The following is a 27,522-nucleotide window of genomic DNA, read 5'->3' on the forward strand; positions in this document are numbered from 1 at the left end:
GGCTTAGTTTTTCTTAACAAAATAACAACCAATCCTTAAAACCAGTTAATGAATGTCTAAGTGAACTAAGTAACAGACGCGCAAATTAGGAGGTATCCATAAGGCTTCCATACTCCATAGAAGCTTCCAATGGCTTTGTTGTTGGCTTAGTTTTCATTAAGAAAATGTCAACCAACCCTAAAACCAGTTATTGAAAGTCTAAGTGGACTAAGTAACAGATGTGCAAATTAGGAGGTATCCATAAGGCTTCCATACTCCATAGAAGCTTCCAAGGGCTTCGTTGTTGGCTTAGTTTAACTTAAGAATAGTCAACCAATCCTTAAACCTAATTATTGAAAGTCTAAGTGGATTAAGTGCAAATGAAGAGATATCCATAAGGCACCTTGAGTTCCAGCCACGGTTATTTTCATCACTAGGGAAGGGGAAATATTTGTTTCAGTTGGCCTTCTAGAACAGGGATCCTCAAACTACGGCCCTCCAGCTGTTGTGGAACTACACATCCCATGAGGCATTGTAAAACTCTGACATTCACAAACATGACTAGGCATGATGGGAATTGTAATTCCTGAACACCTGGAGGGCCGTAGTTTGAAGACCCCTGTTCTAGAAGCACCAGGCTTCTTATTCAGGTGGAATAAGAAGCCTGATGCTTCTAGAAAGCCATTGCTGAAAGTTTACATACCTGACTTGTTTCTTTGGTTTGCACAATATCAGAACTGACTTGGATTGTGGGCAGTCAAGCATATATTATCTGGGTGTGTAGAACAATGCCCATTTACTCACCATGCTTCTGGTTCTTGGAAACACCCATGGAAAAAAAAGTTCTGCTTTCTTCCCTAAGCACCTCAAAGAGGCCACACCTGATGAGGCAGAGGTGGCCTAGCAAGGAACAGCCAAGTGAAAGACCCTCTACTGTCAAAACCAGCGTGCCCTGGTTCTGGCAGCCAGGCCAGATCCTAATAGCAAGAGGCTTTTCTGTAAGACCCAGCTACTTTCGGAGCACCTCCCTAATTGCTTGCAGTGGGGTGGCGCTTCATTCTTGGGCCTTGGATCACTCCAGCAGTTATCAGAGCTACCCTAGACGTGACTATGAAGGATACAGTAATGTCTATGAGAATAATCACAAATAGCTGTTTGTGCTCTAAATTGTTTTACTGAACATTCTCAACTTGACTCTCTAAGGTTATAGAGTCTTAGGCCTTGTACACACGACCGAGGAACTCGTCGGAAAAGACACATCGTTTTCCTCGTTGAGTTCCTTGTTAGGCTTGTCGAGGAACTCGACAAGCTTGCTTTGCGTAAACACGGTCAAGACCAAATCTCCTCGTTCTCAAACGCGATGACATACAACACATTGTGGTTCGATTCCACTGGCACAACCCTTGGGGGTGCTTTTGCTAATCTCATGTTACTGCGTGTTAAGTAAAAGTTTGGTAAGAGACGATTTTCACTTTTCAGTCTGTTAAAGCGTGACAAATGTGCTATCTCCATTACAAACGCTACTTTTACTGAAGGTGCGCTCCCGTCTCATACTTTATTCTGAGCATGCGCGGGTTTCTTAGCATACACACGAATGGGCCAGGTCCACAAAAGAATTACGCCGGCGTATCTCTTGATACGCCGCGTAATTTCAAATTTTGCGCGTCGTATCTTTGTTTTGTATCTTTAAAACAAGATACGACGGCATCTCGGCTAGATCCGACAGGCGTACGTCTTAGTACACCGTCGGATCTAAGCTGCAATTTTTCGGCGGCTGCTAGGTGGCGTTTCCGTCGAAATCCACGTTGAGTATGCAAATTAGCTAGTTATGGCGATCCACAAACATACGTCCGGCCGGCGCCTTTTTTTTACGTCGTTTGCGTTCGGCTTTTTCCGGCGTATAGTTAAAGCTACTGTTATGAGGCGTACTCAATGTTAAGTATGGCCGGCGTTCCCGCCTCGCATTTTGAATTTTTTACGTAAGTCGTTCGCGAATAGGGATTTGTGTAGAATGACGTCACCGTCGTGAGCATTGGCTTGTTCCGGGTTAATTTCGAGCATGCGCACTGGGATACCCCCACGGACGGCGCATGCGCAGTTAAAAAAAAATGTTGTTTACGTCAGGTCACGACGTATTTACATAAAACACGCCCCCATTACATCCATTTGAATCCCGCGCCCTTACGCCGCCAAAGATACATTACGCCACCGTAACTTACGGCACGAATTCTTTGAGGATTCTAATAAAAAAATAAGTTACGGCGGCGTAGTGTATCTTAGATACGCTGCGCCTGGCGGAGAGAAGTGCCGCTCTACGTGGATCTGCCCCGAATGTGTTTCTCATCGAAAACCAGCCCGACGAGGAACACGACAAGGAAATTGAGACTCCCGTCGAGGAAAAAGAGAACTTGTTCTCTTTTTTCCTCGTTGAGTTCTTCGACAGTTTCCTCGATGAAAAACATACACACGACCGGTTTCCTCTGCAAAAAAGCTCTCCCACCAAGTTTCTTGGTGGATTCTGTCGAGGAAAACGGTTGTGTGTACGAGGCATTATAGAGACGATGCTATGCAGCCACATTACCCTGAAGGGTCCATGTTTCTGTAGCTTTCATAGCCTGTTTTGTATTATTCTGCAGTGTATGCTTGATTCTGACCCTGTTTTGCATTACATATTTTTATTTTGATACTGATTGGCTTTTCTTAAGCAATAGACCCCTCTGTGCTCTGATGCCTCTATGCGCACATGAAAGTGGAGGGGAATTTGCTACACTTTATGGTTTAAATACGGCAAATCCTGATATGATGATAGCAGGCACAGATTTTACCAACATCAGCACTTTTACTTAGCACAGAGAGCACAAATGTCTTCCTTCATAAGAACATGTCAACAAACTGTAATAGAGCCAAATGTAAGACAAAGCTGCTTTAAACGCACCCAATAAAAAAAAAAAACGAGAAGAGGGTGTGGAAAGTACAAATGTTATTAATCTATGCATGATTTTAATTTGGAATAATAAAGATTCATTTTGCACCATCATCTGTGGCACTGTAAAAAATGAATGCTAAAACGATGGTAAATAAAATAATCCCATATTGGAAACGTCCATAACACCATAAAATAAAAAAGAAACGCTTTGTGTGCAAGCGTAACGAATAACACCCGTATAGTTTGTAATATGTGTGTAATTGTTTCTTTATTGTCCTTCACCGGGCAAACGTAACATTTCTTAACATTCGGTCCTAAGAAGAAAGTAGCCCTAAGAACATTCAATCATAAGACCGCGCATTCACACCTCCGCGTTGCAGGAAATTGCGTTCTTACATGGCGAGTTTCACAAAGAGTAGCACATTCAATTGAATGGGCTGCCCTATGCACGACAAATGCTCCAAAGAAGCGCCAGAACCTTTTTTGGTGTGGAGTGTCGCACATTTTGCAACATTTGTAGCGCATTTGCGGCTCGTCAAACCATATATCTGCTAACTGTATTTGGGGTTCTATTAACAATTTATGCATGCATTTACAGCTTGTTTCTAAAACACGCAAAAAAACGCATTTCCTGTGTGTTTTGTCGCACGTTCAGAAAAATCGAAGTGTGAATGGAAGAAAAGGAATGAATCACATGATTTTCCATACCGAGAGGTACAGCGTATACAGATCAGTGTGAGAATTTTAGAGGACTGTGATTCCAGTCCTGGATAGACAAAGCCCCCAGTCAGTATTGTGTGTAATGCATATTTATTTATTGCAAAAAAATAATCCACAAAAGTGGAGTTACCCTTTAAGAGTAGTTTACACAATAGACTTACCTCCCTAACATCTACTCCAAAAAACTTTGTGCAGTTCCCCTTTTAAGCTTACAGTCTTAAATTGCTTTTCCTAGTTAAATGTTAGCTGCCATGGCATAGTAGTGAGCAGAGGTAAATTGGTGAATTTGGAACTTTTTATTTATATTTCTGACACTTTTGCAAAGAGCGCCAAAGACTTTTTGCAGCATTTCACTTACAGATAATAAGGATCTCTGGGAGATATGGGTTGTAGTTAACCAAGGTAGGGGGAAACACTGGAATTGAGTTATGACGGTGATATATATATATATATATATATATATATTTTTTATTTATTTATTTTTTTTAAGAAATATATTCTTGCTGAATCAACTAGATTAATGTTACAGACAAATACTTAAGACTATTGTTGTGTCTTGTGTATTAGCAGCATAAGGGCATTTAAGAGTACAGTAAATTGTCGTCAGGATGGAATCATGGTAGTTAAAGAAAATGATATGCAGTCTGATGTCCTTCTCCACAGTCATTATGCTAGAGATGTGAATTGATGAAAATAAAATCATCTGCAGTGAGATTGATGTGTTAAGCAATTTAGAGAAGACCAGTTGATGTTACAACCGTATTTAAAGGGAATGCAAAGTATTTTTGTATATTTTTATTTATAATAGGAGATAAAAATATATATATTTTTAAATAAATATTGTACATTAATATTTTGTGTTTTTAGAATTTTCTAGCCAGCTAGTGGTGCTCTCACATGTTTAGCAGGCTATCTCTACTGCCTAAACGAAACAAAAATTATTTTGTTTACAGTGCTCAAAAGCTCAAGCTGAAATTTACAAACAACGGAATCAGAGCATTTAGTTGTTTCACAGCTTGCCTGTTTTTTTTTTTCAGATGGTTGGCATACAAAATCTTATTTAGAGAGAAAGAGAGAAAAGAACAACATTATAGAAGAACACCAGGTTTGGCATTTTTACATAGTTAGGCCTCGTAGACACGACAGAGGAACTCGTCGGAAAAGACACATCGTTTTCCTCGACAAGTTCCTTGTTAGGCTTGTCGAGAAACTTGACAAGCTTGCTTTGCGTACACACGGTCAAGACCAAATCTCCTTGTTCTCAAACGCGGTGACGTACAACTCATACAATGGCAGGGGAAGTTTGATTCCACTGGCACAACCCTTGGGGCTGCTTTTGCTAATCTCATGTTACAGCGTGTTAAGTAAAAGTTTGGTAAGAGACGATTTGCACGATTTGCACTTTTCAGACTGTTACAGCGTGACAAATGTGCTATCTCCATTACAAACGCTACTTTTACCGAAGGCACGCTCCCATCTCATACTTTATTCTGAGCATGCGCGGGTTTCTAAGCATACACACGAATGGGTTTCTCGTCGAAAACCGAGGAACTTAGGGAAATCTATGCGTAACTGATTCTAAGAATCAGGCGCATAGATACGACCCCGCACACTCAGAGTACGACGGCGTATCCGGAGATACGATGTCGTAACTCGTATCTGAATCCGGGCCACTGTGTGTCACATTTATACTACGTCCTTTTCACTAAGGGCTACTCATTTATATTTTTTCTACTTTTTAGCTTTATCACTTAGCCTTCTGTAAGGTTTGGTGGGGTTCATTTACCCAATATTTTCAGCGCTACACTTTCTATTTATCTATCAAATTGAGGGGACCACATAGAGACCCAAAGTTCCTTGTACAATAAATTATCTCCTGTCCACATGAATAGACTTGAGAAAGCCACGAGAGAAATTTCACAGTCAGTTTTGCCTTTTTGAAGACACCTCTTTGACAGCCATGTGAAAGTAGCCTAAAGCTTAGTATACACCATTACAACATTACAATTACCACATGGCTGCCGATTGCATTAAATAACTATAAACCAATTATATATATACTGTACATGAAAATGTGAGAAGTCCATTTACTGTCATGCTCTGTTAACATGCTCACTGCTCTTCAGGGAACTTCCTAGATACAGAAAATGTGTCCCGGCATGCACCATTGTCTAATAAGCATACCGGAGAGGTAACATGTAGTTTAGGGTATTAGCTCTAGTAGTTTAAGGAATATAATAAAACAAGTATTTTTCAGTGGACAAGCATATGCAAAATTAAATGTTGAAGGTGATCCTGTCACTACAGTGTCCAAAAGTAAACTACTCCCAAATGCCCTATTCCTGCCTTTACAGTGGCCCATGTCCTCAAACTCTGCCACTTTGCTGACTATGTCTGGGTGTCGAATACCTGCAGTGCTCTGGTCAGCTTATAGAAATAATATTTGGGTGCCCCCCACCATATTACCGTATATATTCGAGTATAAGCCGAGTTTTTCAGCACATTTTTTTGTGCTGAAAATGCCCCCCTCTGCTTATACTCAAGTCTCACTGTGTTTATCTGCAGCCTCATGCAACTGATCTCCCGGCGCTGTGACCTGCAGTCTAGTTGGCGGCCATACAGTGTAACAAAGCCCCGCCTCCTCCTCATCCTTGTCCGTGATAGGCGGAACACTGACTCACTGCTGGGAAACTGAATCAGTGTTCCTTCACAGATGAGGGACGAGAAGGAGGTGGGGCTTTGTTACACTGGACAGCCGTCGACTAGACTGACTGCATGTCACAGTGCTGGTGTTCTGGAGATCAAGGTACATGAGGTTGCAGATGGACACAGTGAGGCAGGGAGATGGGCACAGTGAGGCTGCAGATGGACACAGTGAGGCAGTGAGATGGGCACAGTGAGGCTGCAGATGGACATACTAAGGCAGAGAGATGGACACAGTGAGGCTTCAGATGGGCATTGTTGACCCTCTTTTCCACTTACAGTAGTTGCTGCATTTCTCACCCTAGGCTTATACTCGAGTCAATACGTTTTTCCATTTTTTTGTGATAAAATTGGGTGCCTCGACTTAAATTCAGGTCGGCTTATACTCGGTTATATACGGTAAGTATCCAATGCTTGTTTAGTCCAAAGAAGTGTAATGTTCCTCAAGCAGCTTTCTTCTCCATGGTTCTGGGTTGGATGACCGGCCTGATGAAAATGATCCTCTTTTCCAGTCGTGCTATCCTCTTGCTGATGTTAGAATGTACAATGCAAGACCAGTGGCTCTGCATTGTACGTGAGGATGTTGGGGGCCTGCCTACATTCAGGGACTGGAGCAGGACTGAAGAAAAGCACCAGATGTCAAGGGAACAAGGCAAAGGAAACTCGCTATTATATCCAACGAAACTAAACAAGCTTGGGACTTTTACTCGGGGTGGGGGGGACTAAAGTTATTTTAGCACTTTTTGTTAATTTTGTTCAGTTTTATGTTCAGAGTTAGCAGTACATTTCACAATACTATATGTAAGGTCACCTTCAAATTAAAATGTCTTCTCACTCCCTATATAATATTTGTAATACAGGCTTTAGTCAGCTCCAGGATCTCCGTGGCAAGGACCGTTGAAAGGACACGTTAAATAATTACCCGCATTAGCACAATAAATACTTCTTAATTTCTTTGTATTCTAATTCTGGATTTTGGGAAAGCACATTTTCATTGGTATGTTTCCTGTGCAAATTAACGGACCATTACAGAAGGAAATCTTCTTATAAACTAATCTGAATTGCAGGCAGAACAACATGAAAATCAATTGTATTTAAAGTGGACCTACCATAAGACCCTGATAAATGTCAAGACTTGTATGAATAAAATAAAAACGCCTCCTCTTCTGACCCCCTTTATCATGGCTCAGGGCAATCTCCCTGTTTCTACACCCCTGTTTCAAATGCAGAGGTATACTTAACTTATTCATTGCTTGAGTAGGCTTCTTCCCCATTGGTTCAGAGAGGGACAACCGGTCGCATGAAACTGATCCTCGTCGCGGAGCCGCTCCCTTGCTGACGTTAAAACATACAGTGCAAGACCAGTAGTTCTGATCTCCAAGATACCTCTTTTTGGTCTGGTCTGCGTATAGTTGTTCCAATACTAAGTACAGGATGGTGCCTTCATCTTCTGACAAAACATGACCTATGACATGGCACAGATCATGTGACCTCTAAAGAGGCTAAAACTAGTCTACGGCTAAGGTCTGCTGCTGTCACCATGAGAGCAGGGATCTTGCTACAGTTGTCCAAGATGTCCCCCTGATAAGTCAGTCCAATAGCTCTGCAATTACCAAGGAGTGTGAGCATTGCTGATATATGACCTATGACATTGCAGTTAGTGCTATTGTTCTGAATTGTATGGGACATGTTGGACCACTGCAGTGAGATTGCTGCTCTCACCAAGAAAGCCGCAAATCTTAGCTGCTAGACATGTGCAATTTGTTTCCGTATGAATGTGAATTCAGACAAATTGTTGGTTATTCAAAGATTCGGATGTATTCAAATCTCCGAATGAAGTAGTAACTGGTTTTGTTTAAATCTATTTTAATTTCGTATCGTATATTCAATTTGTAAGGAATTCTAAATTTTCTGCATTCCCGGTCAATAACGTTACAAAGGGGCGGGTCACCTGTTGACATCATTGGGTGACTCCGCCCATTTGCTTTTTAAGAAATGTCAGGTGGAGGAGAAGGCAGATGGCGGGAGCCTTCGACGAGACCAGAGTTTTTTTTTTCGTTTTTGTTTTTCAGGTCTGGCGGTGTGTCGGGCGTCGTGATTGACAATGGATCTACACCGGGGGACATTTTTATTATTTAATAAAAGAATTGTCAAAAACTTGTGTTGTGTCTTTACTCTTGTACTTGTTACACTTTGTTGGTGAATGGGTACGAAGTACCCCATACTCATTTCCATGGGGGGGGATCTGGGGGGTCCTTTGTTAAAGGGGGCTTTTAGATTGCCAGCAGACCCCTACAACCAGCCATTGGGACAAGGTGTTTTGGGACAAGGGGGTTTCAATTTTCCTTGGGGATCCCCTTAAAATCCATATCACACCTGAAGGAATTGGGGGGACCCCACGCTGTTTTTTTTTTCAGAATTTTTCTTTACCAGCATTATTTTGTTTACATTTCAGCTCTCAGCGAGGAAGCCCCCTTACAGCTGATAAGTCATTGGTTGTTAAAGATGCAGCGGCCGGCTTCCCAGCCCATTTCTTAACAACCAGCTATTCATTTTTCGACCAATCCAAATTCGAATCATTCTGAAAATGTGGAATTCGTTAGAAAATTAATAGACTACACTAAACTAAGCAAACCAACAAAATGAAATTAGTACCATAATGAATCTATCCTATCTATTAGCTGCAGGTTAGTGGCAGGGGGAAGTTGTATTTGCGGCAGTGGGGCATTCTAAAGCTGACTTTACCCATGTAGAATTTCAATGCAAAATTTTAATTTTCAGAACATCTTTGACTATCCAAGTGTTAAAGGGGATAATTCGACCACCGGTTTTGACCAGAACGAGCAAAAAAAAAAAAAAATAATCAAAGGACCAGGATGGAAAATTTTTGTTCAATCTAATGGAAATTAACAAAATTCCAGTAGTTTATTTTGCTTCTGTGAAAAAAATTGTGACTAGTCTTTACGTGTATGAACTTGCCAAAGTTGATCTGGAAGTGGAATGTTTGTTTGACAAAGATTGAGACATTGACATGATACAAAATGCATTCAAAATTAGTCAAGTCCATGAAGGCACCATCGAATGGTCAGATGATCGTTTTTTTATTTTCTTGAATGTTCAAATTAAATTCTACAGGTGTAACGCCAGCATAACACTGATGTGACAAGAAAGACATTAAAAACTTGTCATTTTGGTGCACCATAAATGGTGAGTGAGATCTTATAAAATAATTCAATTGGGCTTTAAGTGATAGTACCGACTACGTGACTTCGTGAGCTGAGCCTTTTAGGTCAATGCTTGTGTGGAATCAGCAGCAAAGGGTCAAGTTCAATGAAAGCAGTTTCTAAATAAGCCATTGAAGATTGTGCACACCATCTATAAACCATGTATTGTACAGTAAATTCCATCTTATAACAAAGGGTGCACTGTAATGTATAAGCCTTTTCTGGGTTAGTAGAACTCAGAATTCAGTATATATTGAATTTAGAAAACAACATTGCAGCTGAAGAAAAAGCAAGTGTAAAGTTGAAGTACTAAACTGACTTCCAAAGAAAAAAAGAATATTCATAATTATGACACAATTCCTTACAAATCAAAATAAATGCCCATTCAAAATATACATTTCACAAGTTGCAAATGTATTTGAACCATTAATTAATGGCTAAGTATTTAAGGCTCTAACCTGGGAGCAAAACCAAATGATGGTTGCCGCTTGAAACTCCACCGGGCCCGCTTCTATAACAAGCCGCTGGGAGTGCAGGCAAGGACGGAGCATATCCCAGCTCCAACAGTCAAATTGGAAAAATGAAGGTTCGTATGAGCCGCACATTGGATTGGAACAAATGCTTATAGAGCGCCGAATGCGTTTGCATGACTGCAAAACTTTATGTGTGTGTGTGACAGCCTCAGGCCAGGCTCCATCCAGGCCACACCCCACAACTTGTTTTACTCCAGTTTAGTCATGGGGATCGGTGGAGTGAAACGCGTTGGTGACATGGCATGGATGGAGCCGGACTGAGTCTGTCATACACACACAGGGTGTTGCAGTGACATGCGGCTCAGAGGACTTTCCTTTTTTTCTTCTAACCTTGGAGTAGCTTGGTTTTCATAAGAGAAGGGAGGCTCATGTACTAAGGGAGTAGAGAATCGTACATAACAAAAAAATGAAAATTAACTTATCCAACTTTTATTATCAACTTATTTAACTTACTTAAATTATTCATCCATACGAAATTAAAATGTCCTGTTTATTAAGAAATAATGGGTTTAAAGAAAAAATTATTTCATATGCACATGATTGGATAATTAAGATTAATCTTCACACTTTTTTCTGAGTGAAGATTCTCAACCCCTTTATCGGACCCACTATCGGAATTATGTTTGTATCCTCTCTGTGGCATTCTTTCAGAATCTAATTTGCAGTTCATACTGGAAAGGTAATCAGTTTGGCTCTATTCACACTTGGAGGACTCCAAAGTTGCAACTTTGATGCAACTTTGGATGGGAGACTTGTATACGACTTTGGCTTTGATCAATAATAATGGACAACTGTTGCACAGTATAACAGTCAGGTACAACTTTCATGCAACTTTTGAGGGTTAACATTGAAGTCTATGAAATGAGTGATAATAACTGCGCTGTGTGGGTATGGAGGGATAGGGCAACAACCAAAAAACAATAAACAATAAACAATAAAAAAAAAACTAAACAGTGATCAAATAAGTCCCACCAAATGGGCGGGGTGAACTCTACAAGCAGTGTGCAATCTGAACTGTGAAGGTGGGTGATCTGGAAAAGGTTAACACTATGCAGCAAAATCCTTATAAGGAAATAAAATAAACATGGAAGTACAGTTATCAAAATAAATGTCCAAGATTGGTACTAAAGACCAAAGGTAGGTGATCCCAACACATAATAAAGGGTAAAAATCCAAGGCTTGAGGTGAGCATTCCATACCACTAGAGGTGTGCGCACCGAAGCTTGCTCTTCTCTGAAATATTGGATTTCCTGGTTTCTCATCACTTATTACTCACAACTATCAAGGACTGCGCCTTTAAATATATGCTTTTTGGACGCAAGATTTGTATTTGCACTTGATTTCACTGGATTTTTACCCTTTATTATGTGTTGGGGTCACTTACCTTTGGTCTTTAGTACCAATCTTGGACATTTATTTTGATAACTGTACTTCCATGTTTATTTTATTTCCTTATAAGGATTTTGCTGCATAGTGTTAACCTTTTCCAGATCACCCACCTTCACAGTTCAGATTGCACACTGCTTGTAGAGTTCACCCCGCCCATTTGGTGAGACTTATTTGATCACTGTTTCGTTTTTTTTTATTGTCTATTGTTTATTGTTTTTTGGTTGTTGCCCTATCCCTCCATACTCACACAGTGCAGTTATTATCACTCATTTCATTTGTTTTCATTTTTGGCTGGGACCAATTTCAGGTAACTGCAGCAGTGCCCCCTAGGTTTAGAATATCGATAGCGCGAGAGCCCTTCCATTGCATTGAAGTCTATGGCCCTCAAGTTGCGTGAAAGTCAGACCAAGGTAGTCAATGAACTACTTTGAAGTCACTGTGACTAAGGTCGTACATATTTGAATGGTTATCATTGGAAAATATGGGGAACGACTTGTCATGCAACTTTCATCTCCAAAGTTGCATGACAATTCACACAAGTGTGAACAGAGCCCTAATCAAAGTGGCTCCAGCATGTGCATCTGTATGAATGTGGTAGGAACCTTAAATAGTTTGTTCAATGAAAATCACAGTAGAATTCTTAGGGGACAACAGGAGGGTAACAAAAAATGATAACATTTGCAAACCTATTTTGTTTGACAGGATGTATTATAAAATTTAAGGTGTGCTAAAGGTACCCATCTTTGTGAAGTAGTTGTATTATATGGTCAGTGGTAGACATGTGCGATTAGTTTTGTTCTGAATTAATATTCAGACACATTTTTTGTTATTCAAAGATTTGGATATGTCCGAATACCAAAATTACAGTATAAACTAAGTTTACCAAATGCTCTGAATAACGAAACTAAATTTGTCGGAATTTCCAAATTTTAAATTGAAATTCAAATTGAAGTTTACATCAAATTCCATTCGAATTTAAACTGTTAACATATTTCTGAAATCAAAGACTGTGTGTGTTATTAGAGTACCATTTCGAAATAATGCTGTTTTTGTTAAGCCAAAGGTGATTTAAAGAGTCATTGTAATCTTTCTTTTGTTTGTTCACTTTGCCGCATTCGAATAGAAAAATTGCAAAATGTTCGATTTGACTGATTTGAAATGTATTTATTCGAATGTTTCAAAATCAAAAATTTGTGAATTTGAAGAAAAAAAAAAAAAATTCCGATTACGAATCCTAAATCCTGAAAAAATGTGTTTTGTTTCATTTAGATTTGTTAATCTAGTTAATTTGTTTTGTTAAATTCGGTTGATTCGTTTAATCTGTTTAATTAAACGAATCAACCAAATTAAACTAAACAAATTAACTAGATTAACAAATCTAAATGAAACAAAACTAAATGTGTTTATCTAGTCAGCGGACAAAAATGAAAATTAGATTTTCTAAATCTTTCTAATGGGCGACACAGACAGCAAAAAAACTTGACAGGAGATCGAACCTTTTCACACGTTATCCAAAACTAAAAAAGTTAAAAATGATTTGAACCTGATGCTTTGTCTTTAATAGGCAAAGCACAAGTTCACTGTAAGTTGCATTTTTAATCGTTCTTTGTATGACAACTCTTAAATAATTTTTTTAGTCTTTGGGTTCATTATGGTCACACTGTACCAGAATATTAAACTACAGTAAGAGTCAAACAAAACACAAACACTCTACTTCCCCATATTTCCCCCACCTCAAAGAACAATCTTTGTATTAAAAAAAATCCCTATTAATTTTACTTTGATGTCTTCTAAATAATGTCTCCATTTTTCGCACCAGCATCCAGTGGTTCTTCAGTGGTTGAAAATGCCCAAATGTTTTTTTTTTTCATCCCACTATAAAAATGTTCAAAGAACAAAGATAACTGATGACTTAGTTGGTTTCAAGTTATTATTTTCTTTTGCACTATTCATAAAAGGCACAAAGAAACAATTGTGCAAAATGTCGGCTGCCTTAAGGATGCAAGATCCACGCAAAGAATGTAAAGTGCCACAGGAATGAAAAAAAAACAAAGAATGAAGATTTTGTTAAATCAGGATTGGCCTGTGTGGTTAAAATAGCCCTTGGCCACTGATTCTAGACGTCACAGACAATAAACAACAAATCTGGAATTTTAAGACAGTCGCCTTTAGCTGTGAGGGGAACAAGAAAAAAACTCTTAAATATTTTAGAGGCTGAAGTTGTGCGTCTTGGGGGCATTGATTTCTTTTCAAAAGAAAAGAGTTTTTTCAACCTACGGACTCTTTGGCATGTTTAAATAACGTTAGGATTGATACGTGGACAAGACCATAAAACTCTTTCCTCAAACTGTTCAAAGAACTACTATGTTTTTATATTTAAACATGGTTAACTGTTTCCTACTGAAACAATATTAAAAGATTAGTTGGCCCAAAATGCATATAATAATTATGCATGGACAAAATCTTCCCACTAGGGGTTTAAAGTCTTCTCGTTCTTTGGTTTCAGAAATATGAACTGCCTATTCTGCAATCTTTATAATACAAATAGAGAGCAATTGTGAGCCCTTATAATGGCCATGAAAGTTGGGAGAAGCTGGAAATGCAGGAGACATGTAGGAAGCCAGGGGATTCTACCCTTCTACTCAAAAATTAAATACTGGGTATGGTTAAACATTCAAAAAACATTTTCTTTGTTTTAGAGTTCTTTTGAAGTTTTCTGCTTTTGTTTGTTTTTTTGCTGTCTTCCCTTTCAATTTCTGACCTAGAGGCACAACAAGTAGTAAGAGGAAATCTCACCAAAGTAAGCTTGTGTCACCGAAACAGGTATCCCCATTGGAAGATTTACCGTAACCTCCTGTTTTGGCAAAGACCACAAAATGTTGTGTTTTTTTTTTCCATAATTTTCTCTCCTAATGACAACGGACATTTAGCGGGAGTGATTCTTAGAAGACAATAGTAACAGCCAAGGTAATGTCTGGGCTTCTGGTCTGTTGTTTTCTGGTGTTTTTGCACCTTTTAAGGTGGAGAAGACTACCTCTAGTTGAACCTGCTCTTAGTTTGTACATTGCAATATACAGGCCCCATAGTTGGGGATTCAGATAAAGTGGCACCTGTTGAAGATCCGCTTTTTCCATCCTGACACTGGGGCTGAAATGCGAGTGAATCTAAATAGTTCAGCTTTTGTTTTGATGAGTGCCGCATCCACTCTCCTACCTTCCTAGAAATTGTTGCTGTGCCTTAGTTCTTGACTAGGGTATTGTAAGTAGACATGTGCACAATAAAATATTTTGTTTCGGAATTTCGGTTTCTCCCGAAATTAGTTTTTAGTTATTTTGTTTCATTAAAAATTGCTTTCGTCCCGAAAATCCGAAATTAAGGTCGAATCTGTCAATTGAAGGCTTATGGTGTCTGTCGAATGTTCTAAGAAGATTTGATGAAGCAGCTAAACTGTACAACGTCGCAATTGTACATTTCCGGTCGAATGCTCCGCCTACAAGCTACTGAAGAATTCTAATGTTGTATGACTAGTAATAATTATATTTATTAATTATTATTACTAGTCAACCAACATTAGAATTCTTCTATAGCCTATGGGCAGAGCATTTGACCATAAATGTCCGTTCGCAGCGATCGTATGTTTTAAGCTGCTTAGACGAATCTTCATGTCTCTATAATGTTGAATCTTTTCTCTATATGTCAAATAATCTTGGATTAATAAAGTTAGGTTAGGCACATTCAACCACAGGTTCGATAGACACAGAACACTATTGTCACCGTCATGTCGAATCTTCTATCCATATTGAACTGTTGTCGCAACAAAATGAAAATAAAGCATTTTTTATGTCGGATCTTTCGGACACTTTCTTTGACAGAAACCCGAGTGGAGAGGTGAGATAAATGACGCTTTAACCTTCACCTTCGGCACCCGCGGTTCTCAGCGGGCTCGGCTGGAGAGAGGAGAGGTGAGATAAACGACTCGGCTCAGCCCCCCCCCCAGTTTTTAGCAGGCTCCGCTGGGCAGAGGAGAGGTGATATAGATGACTCCACCCCCCCCCCCCCGGGTTTCAGCTTGCGGCTGGAGAGGGGGGCCAAGGCCTAAAGCTTTGTAAGGGGCCCCAAAATTTCTGATGGCTTCCCTGTCTACAGCTATCTAGCAACTGAGGGTTTTGTAATGGGGCAAGGACAGTGTTCAGTGCTACCAGTCCTTTACGGGGGAGAACTTTGACAAACACAAGAGCTTGGGGCTCTCACCTCTTCTCATTTCGGTTTCCAATGCCAACAATTTACTTATGTCCTCCAGTATGCATTTTGTTTTGTTTTTTTATATTATCAGTGAGCGCCAACAGTAGCCATTGACACCACTCTTTGCTCTTGAGCGATCTCGGCTATATTTAAAATTAATGAGAAGAATAAAGTGTTACATTACATGTGAGAAGGCTCTGCATCATAGTATAACACTGTTGTATAAAATCTGGATGGCAGTCAGCACATCACAAATAAATCTCATTACCGACCAGACTTGATTCCTGATTATCTTGTACTTGTTACAAAACCGGAAGACGGGAGTCGACGTGCAGTTCATATTCAATGTAGCGCCTGCAAAGTTTAGTTTGGCCCGAAATTCATAGAGAATGTACAGGAGGCACAAACATGTCTACCGAGCAAATAAAATGGCAAGACAGTGGCTTCTAAAAGTAATTTTTTGGTTTGTTTTGCACAGAGTGGGGGATGTAGAACCCCTGTTGTTTTTTATTGCTCCTTTTTCTCCATTGGAGATATTTTGCTATTTTGCGAATTTTTTGCAGATGAGAAATTTCTACGAGAGCGATGGAGAGAAGATTACTTTTTAGTAGCAGACTGCTAGGCTTTTGTTTACCATTAGGAGATTTTCATTTACTCACTGTCCAGATGGCAGTTGGTCTTTGGGTGGGAGTCAGGGAAAATCATTACAATGAAGAAAACAGCATTAAAAAGCTGACAAATGTTTTAACACCTCCCTACTATATTCACAATTAAAAAGGTTTTTCCTGAAGATCCACACTGAAGAGCTTGACAGTCTTTTGCAGTCAATGGATTGTGAGTTCTATCATTTTCTATCAAGATATTAGGGATTTAGTGGTCAATTATGCCTTGTACAGAGTGTTGTCTGCATACATTCCCCGCCTTTGTCTAGCCCAGGGGTGCCCAACCAGTGGAGCCCTATGATATGGCTCGTGACCTCCTGCACTGGGATGGCGAAATGGCAAGCCCAGATCGCGGGTTGTCGGACCGCCATCCCACAGCATCAGTGTTGTGAATGAAGCCGGTGGTAGAGGAAGCAAGGGACTGTGGAGTAGATCCCCATTAGGCGATGCTCCCTGTACAGCGCCGGTGCAGTGTCACATTCTGCTGCCTATCGTAGAATGCTGCGGAAGTCACGTGGCGGACAACTGCGCATGCGCAATGCGTTCCAACCGCAAATGCGATGCGTTCCACAGGATTTACGACACTACCCTTCAGTGAACCCATCACAATTTGTCACGGAAGTGACGTATTACCATAGACGGAGCTGGGGGAGAGAGAGAGAGACACATTCAGAGCGAGAGAGAAATAGAGATACTGAGATACATTCAGAGCGAGAGAGGGATACAGATATAGAGATACTGAGAGAGAACCGGGGCTCAGGGAGGGGATTACCTCCCCTATGTGCATTACTTCCCTTATAATATATGTACACGATCTCTCTCTCGCTCTGAATGTATCTCAGTATCTCTATATGTCTATTTCTCTCTCGCTCTGAATGTGTCCCTCTCTCCCCCCGCTCACGTCACTTCCGTGACAAATTGAGATGGGTTCACTGAAGGGTAGTGTCGTAAATCCTGTGGAACGCATCGCACTTGCAGTTGGAACGCATTGCGCATGCGCAGTTGGCCGCCACGTGACTTCCGCAGCATTCTACCATAGGCAGCAGAATGTGACAATACACCGGCTCTTGGAGGAGTTTATGGCAAAGTGCAGCTAACCCACAGGAAAGCTACAGATGCACTGCGCTGCATCCGCTCGTGGGCAAACCACAGCTTATCAGTGTAAAAGCAGTCTTAGGCCCTTTTCACAGGATCGGTCCAGACCAATCGGACCCTCCATTTACCTCTACAGAGCGGCAGATGTAAACAGACTTTTGTCCATTTACTTTCGCCTACCTCCATTCCGATCCGCTAAAAAAAAAACAGAAGGGCGCTCATCCCCTTCCATCTGGGCAGATCGGAGGGCCTATGGAGTAGCCATGACCCTTCAAGCTCCCTCTCATTGTGGCCTGTGACCAGTTTGCGTTAAAAACCCAACTTCACACCTCCTAATACTCATCTTGTCAACTCTTGTAGACCACCTAATGCTCTGTATCTTTCTTGTTTTTTTTTTTATTTTATACTTACCATCTTCAGATGTCTTCAAGCTGGTCATGTCCTCTTTGGATCTTCTCCTGGCAGTGGGCAATCCTCAATTATGATGGGCAGCTCGCATAGTAGGTCCTCAGTCTTGCAGATTGAATGACACTGGGCCTCAATCAGCTCAGAAACACTGAGCTTATTCAGTGCCAAAATTGAAGCAGTGGAGGGTTGAGCTGCTTTATATCCCCCCAGGTGGAGGACTAAAGCCTGGCATTGGGCTTTAAACTTTGGTGTTTACAGATAAGGCTTTGAAGCATTCAAGTCAACACTTGTGAGCTGGGGTCCCTCCTTAACCTAAGAAGGACCCCTGGAAGATACCTCCACTCAGAGGGTCAAAGCAGAGGTTTTTAGTGCAGCACTGATGCAACTTTTACTCCACTCTTTATGTACAAGGCCCAGTAAAACGTAGGCCTCGCCACATTCTTGGGAATGCCATATGGTGGTAAAGAAGGAGGTTTCACGGTTCCGAACATATTGCTTGGAACAGCAGCTTCTTAATGAGATTTATTCTTACAGTATGTTGTTAAAAGGCTCAGCAAGGGGCTATATTGAGACCTAGATGTGCAAAATCCTTTCTCACTCAAAAGTAAAAACGCAGCAACAATATGCCTTTGCTTTTGACCTTGCAACACTAAACCTGACTGGGAATAGAAGAAAAGTGCCATCAAACTGCTGTTCTTTGGCACCTCCTATGTAAGCCCACTTTCTACTGTTATCCAGTCTGTACATAGTGCCTTACACACAGCTGTACTGAACAGGCAGAATTTTTAGGGGAAGGCAGTGGCCAGCAGGTTCTTGGCAGACCCTTTACCAACTGACAGGTAAGGATATAACGTGTGGAGAGGGCCTTCAAATGAGGAAATAGGCATAGTGTTAGGGCCCTTGTTAGCTGTTAGCACTTTACAAATATACATGTCTAGGGTACTACAGATGGAGGAAGCTGCCATACATCTACAACCCCAACCAATTCAAACCAAAACCCTATTAAAAACAGACTGGGAGGTTGATTTACTAAAGGCAAATATACTGTGCACTGCAAGTACTTTTGCTCTAGATCTGAGGGGAAGTTCTAAAATGAGAGGAAGCTCTGATGACTTCTATCATCCAATCAAGTACAAGCAAAAATGCAGTTTTGTTTATTTTCCTTGCATGTGATAAAGTATTCTTTGAAAGTTAAAGTGATTGTAAAGTATTTTTTTTTCCAATAAAAAAAAAACATGTTATACTTACCTCTTCTGTGCAGTTGGTTTTGCACAGAGCAGCCCAGATCCTCCTCTTCTCAGGTCCCTCTCTGCTGCTCCAAGCCCCTCCCTCCTGATGAATGCCCCCACAGCAAGCAGCTTGCTATGGGGGCACACGAGTCACAGCTCCTTGTGTCAATTCAGACACGGAGCTGCGGCCCGGCCCCATCCCCTCTCTCTCCTGATTGGCTGGCAGCCTTTGATTAACAGCAACAAGTGCCAATGGTGCTGCTGCTGTGTCTCAGCCACTCAGGAGGGAGAGTCTTGGATGGTCGAGACATTTGTGGACATCACTGGACAGAGATAGGACTCAGGTAAGTATTAGGAGGTGCTAGAGAAGCTGCTGCACACAGAAGGTTTTTTATCTTAATGCATAGAATGCATTAAGATAAAAAACAATCCCTTTAAGCTTTATCTTGTTTAATAAGCTCTGGAGCAAGTACACAGTGGGCTGGATTCACGTAGATCGGCACATTTTTACGGCGGCATAGCGTATCGTATTTCCGCTACGCCGCCTAAAGTCAGAGAGGCAAGTGATGTATTCACAAAGCACTTGCCTCCTAACTTACGGCGGCGTACCGTAAATGGGGCCGGCGTAAGCGCGCCTAATTCAAATGAGGATGAGGGGGGCGTGTTTTATGTAAATGATTGGTGACCCGACGTGATTGACGTTTTTTACGAACGGCGCATGCGCCGTCCATGTACATATCCCAGTGTGCATTGCTCCAAAGTACGCCACAAGGACGTATTGGTTTCGACGTGAACGTAAATTACGTCCAGCCCCATTCACGGACGACTTACGCAAACGATGTAATATTTTCAAATTTCGACGCGGGAACGACGGCCATACTTAACATTGGCTAGGCCACCTAGGGGGCAGCTTTATCTTTACGCCGGCGTACCTCTTATGGAAACGGCGTATCTAGTCATTTACATATTCTACGCCGAAATCAACGGAAGCGCCACCTAGCGGCCAGCGGAAAAATTGCACCCTAAGATACGACGGCGCAGGCTGTCGTATCTTAGCTAGATTTAAGTGTATCTCAGTTTGAGCATACACTTAAACCTACGACGGCTTAGATTCCGAGTTACGTCGGCGTATCTACTGATACGCCGGCGTAACTCTTTGTGAATCCAGCCCAGTATATTTTTCTTTAGTAAATCAACCCCTACGTGTTGGATTTGGAACTGAATAGCCATTGAAACCTTTAATTATCTAAATTTCCCATAAATACAGTGAATACAATACATCAACATAGCAAAACCCAACCAAGTGTACTTTGTAAAAGAAAAACCAACCAAGTCTAACGTCTTTTAAAGGTCAATTACAGGAAACACATTTGGTAACTGTGAACAAATCCTATGATAAGTCCATAGTCACACCGTCCCCACCTCAATGACAATTTTTCAAGGATTATCTGCAAATACGGCCTATGGCACCAATTATCCATTTGGGCTGGCCGTTGTGTAAAGCTTGGCTCTTTCTTTGGATTTATCCTTTGGTGGGCTCCCTTCAGTCTACCTGACCTCCACCTATCCATCAGAATGCATGTGCTTCCATTGTGGAGTCTCTCATAAGCTAGTGATAGAACCACAGATACTATGGTGCCGTGACAAGGCTCTGTGGCTTACGTATGTATTTTCAAATGTGTGCAGACTAAACCCCTGTTTTAACGCATACTGTTAGGCCCCGTACACACGAGGAGACATGTCCGATGAAAACGGTCCGCGGGCCGTTTTCATCGGACATGTCTCCTGGGAGCTTTTGGTCTGATGTGTGTACACACCACCAGACCAAAATCCCCCCGGACATAGAACGCGGTGACGTAGAAGACACCGACGTTCTCAAACACGGAAGTGCTATGCTTCCACGCATGCGTCGAATCAATTCGACGCATGCGCGGGATTTCGGGACGCTGGTTACACGTCATAACCAGTGGACATGTCCGATTAGGTGTACCAACCATCGGACATGTCCGACGGACATGTTTCCAGCGGACAAGTTTCTTAGCTTGCTAAGAAACTTTTGTCCGCTAGGCCATACACACGGTCGGACATGTCCGCGGAAACTGGTCCGCGGACATGTTCGACCGTGTGTACGCGGCCTTAGATAGGTTGATTCGGTTGTCAGTTGGCTGGCCGGTGAGTAAAGCTTGGATCTTTCCTTGGATTTATCCTTGGTCTTGTTTATACCAATATACAAAGGTCAGTGCAACTAAACCCAACTGAAAAGGAGGCACCACATCTGAGATCCAATTTACTACCCGACCAATAGTCCTTTAAGGACTCTGCAGCTCAGCAAGTCTGCCATGATACGGTATACAGGAAACAAAAACATCTACTCTGGAAGAGCCTGCAAAAAATAGGGGGGGGGGATGGAGAAGTTTGCTGTATGTAGGCTATGCTCCAAATGACCGCCTACACAGCCCCTTTAAATCAGCTAATTAGGTTAGTGTCATTCCTCTCATACCAGATCCTGCTAGCTCTCAACCCTCCAAATGCACGGCCCCCTGAAAACTCAGCCATGCAGATCTTCCACCTTTACTTGCATCCCTTCAAATGCACGGCCCCCTAAAAAAAAAACATCCATGCAGATCTTCCATCCTTACTTGCATTCCTTTACTGTCCTGTTTGGGTTTCTGAGCTATTAAAGATCCAGTTAGAGGAAATCCTACGTATTGGGGGACATCCTACATGCTAGGATTGCCGAGCTTCTGGACTTTCACTTGTTCTTAGCATCAACATTCTCATGGAAAGTACAACTGCACGAGGCTCCTGGTGCCAAGGACTAACAAAACACAAAAAACAGTTGAGAACTGAAACAGATTTTGTCCCTCCAACTGGTCATGGTCAATACAACAGTGGTTGCTGGTCAATAAGTTAAGAACCAGTGGTGGCCCGTAATGCAAGGGGCCCCCATCCATGCGTCCGGCCTCCTAATTTATATACAGGGCGCCGGACGTATGGATTCCAATGAGGTTTTTTTTTTAAGCACGTGATTAGAGCCAGAGGCTCTAATAGACTTCAAAAAAGGGTGAGCCCACCCAGTTGTATGACAATAGCGAATGAATATTTGCTATTGTCACACTGATTCTCCAACCAGCCAATCAGGAAACGGGTCCTGAGACCTGCTTCCTGATTGTCTGAAAGGAGAAGCTATCCTATTGGCCTAGGAGAAGGAGGGAGGAGACGCACCCAACCGACTGACCCATCAGCCGTGACTCGGAGGGGAATCCTGCTTCAGAAGCAGCTGTTGTCTCCATGGCTGGAGAAAAGCAACGCATCTCTTCTCCCCGCCGACCTCATCTAGCTGGCAACCCTGGGCATGATCGCCTGCTTGGCGATCTCCTGTTCACCTTCATCACCCTGCACAGAGCCCCCATTATCTCTTGCTGGTCTATCCGGAGATATCACAGGGTAAGAGAGCTGGCGACCAGGGGGTGGTGTGTGTGTATGTGTATGGTGCGCGGTGGCAGGCTGGAGCGACGGTGGAGCACCAGCAGCCACTGCTAAGAGCAGTAGACCATCTAGAATGCATCATTCACTGGTCTGGCCAGAACTAAGAGAGATTGGGTTGGTTGTTATAAATCATTTCATTTTGCTCACCATCACTGCATTGTGCACTGCTTCAGTTGTCTTTAGCATAGAGAACTATATATAGTCACCGTAAAGTCCCTTCAGTCTATCCAGAGCAGCACCTTAAGGGATAACCCCACACGTGCACACTTGACAGATCATAAGACTTCCGCTGTCACCTCACCGTCTCCATTTTCATAAAGCAATCAGTGTATTAGCAGCGGATTCACATGACAGAAAATGTTGCTTCCTTTCAGAAATACAGAATCAACCCAACAGAGTGTTCTGCAGAAGTCGGAATTAGACGCCTAAGGCCTTCATCATGTGTTTTTCTCTGGGTTTAAAAAAAGGAGTAACCAGCTGCTAATGAATGTCATTAACCTTTGCAAGAGCGTCAGCTGTCTAGCAGAATTCAAGATAGGAAACAGAAAAGCTTTCCTTCGTTATAAGAACACCAGGAGGATTTACAGTTAAACTCTAGGCAGATAGAAACGGCACAAAGTATTGCAGCTCTTATACCTTAGTATATATATTTTTTTTAAATGCAAGCAGTGCAAGAACCTGAATTTGACCTGGTACCAGCCTTTGCAGTCTCTGTACAGCAGGGCTGGAGGGAGAAAAGAGGAATCAGCACAAGCAGCCAATCAGTGCATCTGCAGACAAGAAGCATTACACAAGAGATGGCCTGATCAATGTGCTGCTTTTTCTTTCACTGTCCAGTCACAGGCTAAAGCCGGTACAGGTCAACCAGGGCTCAGGGGAAGCAGGTTCAATGATGTTGGTCTTCAAATTGAAATTGAAAACGAGCTGAGAAAAATGAAGTTCAATGATTCCGAGCATGCGTTGAATTGATTCCGAGCATGTAGAAAAAATGTCCGATGGAGCCTACACACAGTCGGAATTTCTGACAAGAACTTTTGTTGTCGGAAAAATTGAGAACCAGCTCTCAAATATTTGTTGTCAGAAATTACGACAGCAACTGTCCGATGGAGCGTACACACGGTCGGATTTTCTGACCATGTGTACGTGGCATTAGACAGCTCGCAAGCCACACCCTCTGGCCTTCCTGGTGTGTTTCGCCCTGCTGTAGCTCTGCTTTAGGATAAGACCTATGCGGCATTCACAAATCAGTATGGTTTTTATTTTATTTTTTTACATTTTTAGCTAGATTCAGGTAGGGGCGTGCATCTTTAAGTGTATTCACAAAGTACTTGCCTCCTAACTTACGCCGGCGTATCGTAAATGGGGCCGGATAATTCAAATGAGGATGAGGGGGTGTGTTTTATGTTAATGGGGGGTGACCCGACGTGATTGACGTTTTTTAGGAACGGCGCATGCGTCGTCCGTGTACATATCCCAGTGTGCATTGCTCCAAAGTACGCCGCAAGGACGTATTGGTTTCGACGTGAACGTAAATTACGTCCATCCCTATTCACGGACGACTTACGCAAACGACGTAAGCATTTTTGAATTTTGACGCGGGAACGACGGCCATACTTAACATTGACTAGGCCAGCTATTTGATGGAATAACTTTACGCCGGAAAACGCCTTACGTAAACAGCGTATCTTTACTGCGACGGGCGCACGTACGTTTGTGAATCGGCGTATCTAGGCATTTACATATTCTACGCCGAACTCAACGGAAGCGCCACCTAGTGGCCAGCCTAAATATTGCACCCTAAGATACAACGGCGTAGGAGACTTACGCCACTCGTATCTTATCCTAATTTAAGCGTATCTGGTTTCCAGAATACGCTTAAATTTACAACGGCGCAGATTCAGAGTTACGCCAACTTAACTCTCTCTGAATCTAGCTATTAGTATTCTTTTTGTTATACAATATCATGTCTAGTGGTAGAAAAGGCAAAGCATACAGCACAATGTGTATGTACCCATCCACTATGATCAGCATTTTAGGTGAAGAAGAGGAAAGAGGTGATTTGTGAAGGGTCGTTGACTTTAGCTATCTTGATTGGCCAACATAGGATGGTGTAAGACAGTGGTTGTCAACTTATGAGCTAAATTGGGCCTCAAAATGTGGCCCCTGACATCACCAAAGGGCCACACATAATGTTTAATATATGCAATGCTTGAGAAGACTGTCAGAAACTGCAGACCTACCAAAACAGTGGTCCCCAACCTCCTTGGCACCAGGGACCATCCACTCGGGAGTCAATTCCTTGACGGATGGGGGGGGGGGTGCAGCTTGTCACCTTGGGGGAGGGGGTTTACAGCTTGTCAACTGTGTGGTGTTTGCAGACAGACATCTCAAGGGGATGCAGCTTATCACCTGGGGGCGTGTGGTGGTTGCAGCCAGACATCTCAGGGGGACGCAGCTTATCACCTGGGGGTGTGTGGTGGTTGCAGCTTATCACCCGGGGAAGGGGGGGTTGCAGCCTGTCAACTCGGGGGGGGGTGATGGTTGCAGCCTGTCACCTCTGGGATATGGGGATGGCGCAGACTGGGTATCACCAGTGCTATAGGACCCTGTCCCCAGCCTGCCTCTCCTCCCTCCTCTTCTCCTTTTTCATGACCACAGAGAGAGAAGGGAATAGTGGTGCTAGGGGAAAGGGGAGTGGCCGCCCTCTGGTGTTCAGAGAGTGGCAGTGCAGGTTGTACTGGTTTGCTCTGCCCATTACCAACCCCTGCAGTGTGGCCAGATGACTTGTCCTTAAGCTTCCCCTAACGGGGAGGTTCCTTCAAGGACTGCGCAGACCTTGCCCGGCATCCAGGCTCATTCTTTAACATCCCCGTGGATTGGAGGATGTTAAAAAAGAGAGCCAGGAGGCCGAGCGAGTGGAGTGAGCCATCCGAGCGAAGCGAGGACGTGAGGCCGACTGGCCACTTTCCTCTAAATCCACGTCACCCTGGATGCCTGCCGAGGTTCGGAGATTTCCGTCGGCAAGTTTGCACCTGCGCAGTCCTTAAAGGAACTTTCTCGTTAGCCGAAACCATATCGGCAGATCAGATTGCGCCTGCGCAGGAACTTTCATGATAGCCGGAACCATATTGGCAGATAACCGGCACCTAGCAAGCCATGGACCGGCACTGGTCCACAGCCCGGGGGTTGAGGACCCCTGAACTAGAAAAAAATAGGGGTCAGGGAGTGCGGGCGTGATACATTTTTGGCTGGGAATATGCTGCAGAAAACAATACGAAACTGGGAACATGAGGCTAGTAGAGATCGATGCTATTACCCTAATCAATGTTCCCAATAAAGCAGGGGTAGGCAACCTGGGGCCCTCCAGCTGTTGTGAAACTACATTTACCATGAGGCATTGCAAGGCTGCCAGTTACAATTACTCCCAGAGGCATGATGGGACTTGTAGTTTTGCAACAGCTGGAGGGCCCCAGGTTGCCTACCCCTGCACTAAAGTCTGATGGTTGCACACCATATGCCACAGGGCTGTATGTGGTCCTCTGGGCCACAGGTTAGGCACTAGGGGCCAGATTCACAGCAGAAATACGCCGGCGTATCTACTGATACGCCGGCGTATTTTCAAATTTGCCGCGTCGTATCTTGATTTGGAATCCTCAAACCAAGATACGACGGCTTTTGGCATAGATCCGACAGGCGTACGGCTTCATACGCCTTCGGATCGTAGGTGTAATTCTCCGGCGGCCGCTCGGTGGAGTTCGCGTCGTTTTCCAACGTCGGGTATGCTAATTAGCTGTTTACGGCAATCCACGAAGGTACGCGCGTTCGTCGCATTCTCTTACGTCAGTTTTTCCCGTCGTAAAGTTAAGTGTGCTATTTAGATGGTGTAAAATTACACCATCCATGTTAAAGTATGGCCGTCGTTTTTTGCGTAAGACGTCCGGGAATACAAAAGTACGCTACGCACGTCGCCGTTCAAAAAACACGTCGGGGCGCCGTAATTTCGCGCAAAGCACGGCAGGAAATTTCCAAACGGAGCATGCGCAGAACGTTCGGCGCGGGAACGCGCCTAATTTAAATGGTACACGCCCCATTTGAATTAGGCGGGCTTGCGCCGGACGGCTTTACGCTACGCTGTCGAAAGTTTACACGCAAGTGCTTTGTGAATCAAGCACTTACGCTGGAAACTTGCGGCGGCGTAACGTAAACGGGATACGATACGCCGCCGCAAATCTACATGAATCTGGCCCTAGGGGTTTAAGACCTGCGCATGTGCAGATAATAAGCATCTATTGCAGAATATATTCTGTATGTCTCTTCGGGAATAAATGAAGCAGAAGTGACTGCTGCGTAAATAATGGTCAGAAAAAAAAATGGCGCCTTCAGCAATGGGGTCAGCAGGTATCATTCAGCCATTTTCCCTCCTCTCCCCACCTTAGTATGTATTATTAATACAGAGTGGTTATAAATGTTAGCTTTCTCACTTTATATGCTGGGAGAACTCCTGTGATAATTTTCACTTTGTTGGAAAGGCGTAATAATCCCACTGAGAGTACTACACGACGCCACTGTATGTCCTGAGTTCACATTTATTTTTAGATTGCCTGGGGAAGTGCACTGCTATAACTTTCCAAAATGTATACAAAATGTATACAAAAAAAAACTCCAATTTAAATATATTAACCTTTGTGTAATTTGTCATTTATTTATTGGTTTCCCTGAATAATGTATTCGTAACAACAAGGACAAATTTAAATTCATCACAGTCATCCATAACTGCACCCTACCGGTCTAAATACAGGCATATTAACCACTTGACCAATGGAAGATTTTACCCCTCTTCATGACCAGGTAATTTTTTGCTATTTAGCACTGCGCTACTTTAACTGGTAATTGCGCGGTCATGCAACGTTGTGCCCAAAACAA

At 42.6% G+C, this 27,522-nt stretch overlaps 1 protein-coding gene across 5 annotated transcripts in view; it reads right to left on the reverse strand.

Annotated features, from left to right (window-relative positions):
- The window catches only part of MITF (melanocyte inducing transcription factor), a 279,848-nt gene that overhangs the window by 62,161 nt on the left and 190,165 nt on the right, over positions 1-27,522 (reverse strand). The gene's annotated exons all lie outside the window — the stretch shown is intronic.

The sequence above is a fragment of the Rana temporaria genome, chromosome 7, assembly GCF_905171775.1.
Source record: "Rana temporaria chromosome 7, aRanTem1.1, whole genome shotgun sequence".
NCBI classification, from domain to species: domain Eukaryota; kingdom Metazoa; phylum Chordata; class Amphibia; order Anura; family Ranidae; genus Rana; species Rana temporaria.